This window comes from Octodon degus, unplaced genomic scaffold (assembly GCF_000260255.1).
Source record: "Octodon degus isolate 3935 unplaced genomic scaffold, OctDeg1.0 scaffold00045, whole genome shotgun sequence".
Lineage (NCBI taxonomy): Eukaryota > Metazoa > Chordata > Mammalia > Rodentia > Octodontidae > Octodon > Octodon degus.
Genome location: NW_004524621.1, coordinates 13,197,115 through 13,204,324, shown reverse-complemented (window position 1 = coordinate 13,204,324; position 7,210 = coordinate 13,197,115). Strand labels below are relative to the sequence as shown.

Below are 7,210 nucleotides of genomic sequence, written 5' to 3'. Positions count from 1 at the left end.
GCTTGCCAGGGAAGCGCTTATTCCACTGAGCCACCTCCCCGGCCCCTTGTAATTTGTTTTTTAGAGCAACTCTAAGCAATTCTTTTAAGTGTGAAACTAAAAATAAGATTCATCTTGTCCTTTTGTGAAATAAGTATTTTTCTTTCTCATTGTATCTTTATTTGTATAGCTGATTTATATTATCTATGACGCATTGGAGTAATGTTTAATTCTCTTGCTCTGTACCTGTTTTTTATTTAAATCTTGTGGAAGGGGAGTTTATTGCATTACAGAAGGCCTCCTGGAAGACACAACAATCAGCATATCATTATATTATCCAGTGAAGGCTGGAGGTATAGCTGAAGGATAGAGGCAGCCCTGGTTCAATGTCCAGCATCACAAAAAAAAAGAAAGAAAAAAAAGTGAAAAAATTTGTATGAACATTTTCACAGAAGACACATTTCCCAGCAAGTGTGAGAGGTGGCAGAGAGTGGAGCATGGATAAGGAAGGCAGGCCTTGGTGGTGTCTGCTCTGTAAACTGAAATACTTGGTTTCTGGTTGTGGCTGTCAAATATGGTTTATATGTGGAACAGTACAGATGTTTCGCTTTGGCTTTTAATTCCCTTAAATAGAAAGTAATGAGTAGGAACCTAAATCTAAAGCACTGAAGAAAAATAAAAGTTCCCTCCTGCCCTTTAAACAACCACAGGGAAGTTTCTGTCACTGTAAATAAGCTTTGCATACTGAAGAACTCTATATGCACAGAACATATTTTTGTGTTTGCTTTCCTTTGGGAATCATACTTTTTTAGAGTTAATTGTGGGGAAAAAAAGATTGGTTGTATTGTAGCAACAAATCAATAGTGAATTCACTTTTTTAGCTAAGAAGTATGCCACTGTATGGATGTACAACAGATTGTTTATACACCAGATAGGCATTTTGAGTTATTTTCAATTTTTAGCTATTATAAATAGACTTGCTAAGAGTGTTACATGTGAGAATTTGAGTGGACAAATGTGTTCTCATACATCCTGGGTGGAATTGCTGGGTCACATAACAAATGTGTGAGTAATTTTTTTTCTTTTTATTCTTTTGAGACAAGGTCTCACCATGCAGTTCAGGCTGGCCTTGAACTCCCTTTGTAGCCTCGGTTGGTCTTTAACTTGCAGTGATCCTCCTGCCTCAGCCTCCTGAGTGTTGTATTACAGGCATGCACCACCATGCCTTGGTTATAATTTTTAAAGAAGTTGCTACAACAATTTTCCAGATTAGTTGTATCATTTTTGCATACCCAAGGGCAAAGAATTTACATCAGTAATCAAGTTTAAGCCCAAATTCAACTTAGTAATTTAGCAAGACCCTGTCTCAAAATTAAAAATTTTTTAAAGGGCTGGAGGTTCAACCCTATGCAAAGAGCCTGGGTTTGATACCCAGTAACCCTCCTCACACACCAGTACCCAGCATCATTTGTCTCTAGGAAATGTAAATCAAAACCACAATGAGACAACACTGTACGTCATTAAAATGTTGAGTATCTCTGCCAGGTTTGAACTCACTGATCTTCTTGTCTCAGCCTTCCAGGTGCTGGGATTACAGGCACGCACCATCACTATGTCTGGGAGAATTCTTCATTGTAGAGGAATTGAGCTATGCACCTGACAGCTGCTATCCTTCCAGTGTGGGTGGGTGGTTGGGACGTGATATTCAACATAACTCCAGTTTCTCCACATCACACCCAGCAAGGCCAGCATGGGCTACATAGAGAGACCCTGTCTCAAAAAACCAAAAACAGGAAAAAGAAATTGTGTGTGGGATTTACAGTATGCACATTTCCTCAGAGGTGAGATTGCTAAAGCCTAGAAAATTGAGAGTCAGAAGACAAATATGGTATTTGCCATCAATTGGGTGAAGGCCCCCCCGCCCCTGCCACATGCTGGAGATACTGATGAGGGAGGTTCTTGGACCTGTTCTTTGTCTCAGTTTCTCATTCCAGAGGCACATTTTGAGAAGTTGCTCCCTCAGCCTCCTAAAGGACATGAGTGTCCTCAAGTAAAAGTGAATTGATGTCAGATGACAAGTCCAGGGCAGACCTTGCCAGGTTGTCACGGGGCCTACGCTCACTTGTGACTGCTGTAATGTGGAATCAGCTACAGCTAGCTTCACCATCTCTCCTCCTCTTTTACATTTAACAGAGAGGGAGGCTATCAGGGACAGGAGTGACCATCAGGGCCAGGCTGAAGGGAAACAGTGAGGAGAAGGAGGAGGCAGTATAACTTCTGAGACCTCAGTTGTTCATTTTCCAAAGCACAGAGCATTCGAAGCAACTCACCCACCACCACCACCACCACTGTCACTGCTACCACCTCCCTGCTTCAGCAAACATTCAAAGGTTGCCAAAGCTCCTTGCCCTCTGGAGCGAGGCTAACTTTTTCTGATCTCAGATGCATAGCTGCAGTCAAAATTCCTTACTACTCAGTGCCTTAATTGCCTCATCTGTAAAGTAGGGATAATTGTACCTATTTTACAGGTTTCTCATAAGAAAAAAGTTGTAACAGTGCCTAGAACAACATAAATGCTATGTCACTTTTGGTCCAAGTGGCTGAAGTGGGGCTATCTTTTGGGACCTTGGCATCTGAATAGCCTGGCCTTTGTGCTGCAGATGGTTAGTTATGTCTGTCATAAGGGCGCACAAGGGTCCTGCATTCGTAACCCAGCAGACAGTGCAGTGGTTCCTCCCATCTTTTGCTTGGTCGTTTAGATTGACTGCCTTCTAGACAGACCATATTTTCCAAAACTGCTAGATCATAACGAGGCTCAACTATGAGGAGGTTGCCTCCTTCCATAGTCCATGCCTGGTTATGGTGAGGCCTCAGTTTGTGAATTTTTTTCCATGATTGTACTTGCAAGCTTAGTTGCAAATCAAATTCAATGATTCAGTTCAATGTTCACCTCATGGGGAAATTTGATTTGGTTTTTATCCAATTCAGTTTGCAACCAGACTCATGGAAAGAGTTACGTTCATGAACTGGGGTATCACTGTATTTTGACAACATCCAGAAGATTCACTTCAGGGGCTGGGGAGATGGCTCAGTAGAATAAGCGCTCAGTAGAATAAGGGCTTGCTTAGTAAGTACAAAGGCCTGAGTTCAATCCCTGGATCTGCCAAAAAAAAAAAAAAAAAAAAAAAAGAGACAGAAGATTCACTTCAAATCATACAGCTCCTTCTGCCCCAGGTCATTTGATCTGCTGGGCAAAGGATGGGCTTCTAGATGAGTATGTTTCACATCAGAATCTATGGTGAGGGCCAGCCAAATAGCTCAGTGGATTAAAGCGCCTGCAAGCAGGCTCAGGGGCTGGGGGTTCAATCCCTGGGCCCGCCGTGCGGGCTCTGCCCTTGGGGTGCACTGAGACTGAAATTGAGACTGGGCGTGGTGGCACACACCTGTAATCCTGGCTCTTGGGAGATGGTAAACAGGTGGGTCACTACAAGTCTGATCTAGTAGTGAGACCCTGAACATCCTGTAGACTCTACCCTAAAATACAAAAGAAGAAGAAGAAGAAGAAGAAGAAGAAGAAGAAGAAGAAGAAGAAGAAGAAGAAGAAGAAGAAGAAGAAGAAGAAGAAGCATCTATGGTGGTTGGGGGATCCTGTAAGTGTCTGAGATCTAAAGCCAGATGACAATCAGTTTGAATGCCAGCTGTGCTGCTTACAATCTCAGAGGCCTTGCATATGCCATTTAAATTTGGACCCTTAATTTTTTCATCTATAAAGTAGATATAATCATACAGCCTACCTCATAAAGTTTTTGTAAGCATTATATAGTACATGCAATACTATTGGCATGCTGCTCAGAGCCTATGAGCATAAGCTCTAAATCTATGACAATCATTTCTTCTGATCTGCCTAAGGGTTCAAATTGCATGGTTTCTCCCATGTCATTCCATTGACATTCTTCAGAATCATCTTTTCTGATTCTTCCAGAGACAAGAAGGCCTTGGGAAAGCTAGAGGTTTCTGTTCCATCATGTCAGACTTGGTCAAGGAAGCCAGCAGTAAGGAGGATGGCAGCAGACATCTGTCTTTGCTTCTAGATCTAGGAGGTTCACTAGCTGGACAACAAGGAAGAGCAGAATGCAAAGTTCCGGTGAACCCAGGACCTGAGGACCTTTGAATGTATCTGATAGTGCCAGGGTTCAGCCACTGGTAGAAATCTTCTCTAATGCCATGAAAGCACGAGGCTTCTTTGGCCTAAAGTCATTTCTCAGGCTTGGCAGATAGTGTTGTTGCAGGGGATGAGATAGATTTGTGGCCAGTAGGAGGGAAGTCAGGGGGAGAGCTGATGCCTTCCTCAGCCAGGTCCACAAAGCCTGGTAACCACAGTGGCCACCATGAAGTGCTTTTAGTATGGCAGAAGCTTAGTTACAGCACTTAGAAATTATCTCTTAATCCTTTCAGCCACTTTTATAGAAAGTCTCATAACAGTAAGTAGTAAAGCCAGAACAAAACAAGGGCTGGCCCTACTCTTCTCATCTTGCCACTCCTTGTCTCAAACCAGAAAGGGCCTCAGAATCCCAGTGAGGAAAAAAAAAACGACTAGGAGGAGGAGCTGCTGTAAGGGTTCCAGGACCCCTCCACCAGGTGGGAAAGAAGAGGTAGTCAGGAGACATCACATGGGCCACACCTGCTGCGGAGGAAAGGCATCAGGGGTCTTTAGGTGGCTTTCTATCTGGATAGGAGACAATAACCAGGGTGGAGGTGACAAGCTGTGGTGCCTCATCTGTCAACACACAGGCACAGTAAATATTTATTGAATGCTTTGAAGCCTAAGAACGGGACTCCTCCCTTCCTGTCCCTGGAACCTGCCCAGGTTCTGCCTAGAGATAAGTGTGTTGACATGAGAGAATGTCTTCTAATAGGGCACCTAGGCCATAAATGGGGAGGGTCTCAAGAAGGAAAGAATTCCATGGACTCCTAGGACCAGCACTGAGAACTTTAGCTTTGGGGCTGTCAGATTGTCTTTTGTTAGGCCTCACAACTGCCAATCATTTTATCCTGCTCCTTGGCAACCACAAGGTACATGTGACCTCAGCCTGGCCAATCACAGAAACCCAATTCTCTGCCTCTATTGATTAGTCTGACAGATGATCAGGTAATTCACCCAGTCCAATCAGGGTTTTTTTTTTAATTTTTTTAAATTTTATTTTGTGTGTGTGTGTGTGTGTGTGTGTGTGTGTGTGTGTGTGTGTGTCCAACTCAGCCCACCAGTGGGGGGCAGGGCTGGCTGGCATGTGGTGCTGGGGGATTGAACCATGGTCCCTGTGCTTTGCTAAGCTTGTTCTAAATAGGTGCTTTAGACCACTGAGCCATCTTACCAGCCCCCAATCAGGGTTTTTATAGACTCAAGGAAATTTGGGGAAGAAAAGATTTGTCTATTTTTTGTTTGTTTTGTCTACTAAGTAGGGATTCCCCACCTGCAGCATGAGGAAACAATGTGAGGGAAGCCAGTGTATAGCAAGACAGTGTGACTTACTTTCCCCAAAGGAAAGTAAAGGAGTAGAAGAGTGGAAACAAAACTATGGTGTTCCCCAGTATATCTCAGAATCCCTGGGCATGTGACATGGTCTGTGGCATTTTGCTGCTGGATATCCTACCTGCCACCACTCCGATACAGTGCACACTGTATTGCTCATAAATATGATGTAAATGGCACTCCTCAGAAACAAGCAGGTCATATTCCATGTAATTACATGGTAACCCTGAGGCTCAGAAGCGAAATTGCCCAAGGTCCCACAGGAAAGGTGTACCACTTCAGATCCCAGCCTCTGATGGTACCATGGTCTCCTGCATCTGTCCTGAAGCACTGCATAGGCCAGAGGGGAGGCAACATTCAGCATTCCAACTGGCCTGTGTGAGTCTGGAAGCTGTGTAGCACCCTGTATTTGCCAGATGGTTTTTGGATAGCTTTTGGAGAGGAAACAGCATACCTAGTAGGTCTTGGGAGAGATGATAGGTTCTTGGATGCCTGGTCAGGATGAACAGAAAGAAACTGGTCCTTGGAATAGAATATTGTGGCACCTCTTTTCCTACCAGTATTTGTACAATGCAGGACACTCACTGGCTGGACCCAGAGCACCCACTGGAGATATGCTGGGTACTGCGTAGAGCACTGGAGATATGAGGTAAATGGGATGTCCTCTGGACTCTCTCTAAGGAAGTAAGAGACTATCACCAAAGGATGATAGGTTCATGCAACATTGTAGGGCTACAGGGACAGATGAGGAACCCAGGCTGTGATGGACTGAGAGCCCAGGAATAGAGGGCCAAGAGAGGTGATGTGGACACACAGCAGCCAGGGAGAGCAGCACGGAAGACTGCCAGCAGTCTGTCTAATGAAATGAAGGGTGAAGTGCTCTAAGTTGAAGCTAGAAAGGCAGATAAATCTCATCCATGCAGGAACTTGCAGGCCATACCAAGGAGTTTCCTTTTCATCTTTGAGTTAATCTTTATTGAAGAATTTTAACTGAATTGACTGATCATAGTAAAACAATATTAAGTGGAGAGATGATGTGATCAGTTTTGCAGCTCAGAAAGAACACTCTGAAAGCAGAGTGGAGGGTGAGATGAAGGAGGTGAGGCTGGAGGTGGGAGATGATGTGAGTACTGGAACTCAGGGGTCAAACAGGAAGAAGAGAGAAAGTGATAGATATACATAAGGAGGTGAAATCAGTAAGGTTGTTTCTTTGTCTTTTTTCAGGACTGGAGGCTGAACCCAGGGCCTTGGGCAAGCTAGGCAAGTAAGGACTCTCCACTGAGGCATAACCCAGATTTTTTTTTCACCCCAGATTTTTTGCTTGTTTTTTTATTTTTGAAATAAGATCTCACTAAATTGACAGCTGGCCTCAAACTTGCCATCCTCTTGCCTCATCCAGCTGAGTCGGTGGATCACATGTATGCACCACCACACCCAGCTAGGAGATGATTTCTTGAATGTACAGATGAGAGAGAAATTCAGTGTAATGTCCAGCTCTGCCTCAGCATCATGAAGATGGTGCTGTTGACTACCCAAATGGCAGCAGTGAGATGTAGGGCAGGTCTGGGTAAAGAGATTTTAAGTTGGCTTTTCAACATAATGAGCAAGGGGCTGGTGAGATGGCTCAGTGGTCTAAAGCACCTACTTAGAACAAGCTTAGCAAAGCACAGGGACTGCGGTTCAATCCCCCAGCACCACATG

At 44.1% G+C, this 7,210-nt stretch overlaps 1 pseudogene; it reads left to right on the top strand.

Moving 5' to 3' along the window:
- LOC101569594 overlaps positions 1–4,150 on the top strand; it is a 5,849-nt pseudogene extending 1,699 nt beyond the window's left edge.
- The last annotated feature ends 3,060 nt before the right edge of the window (positions 4,151–7,210 follow it).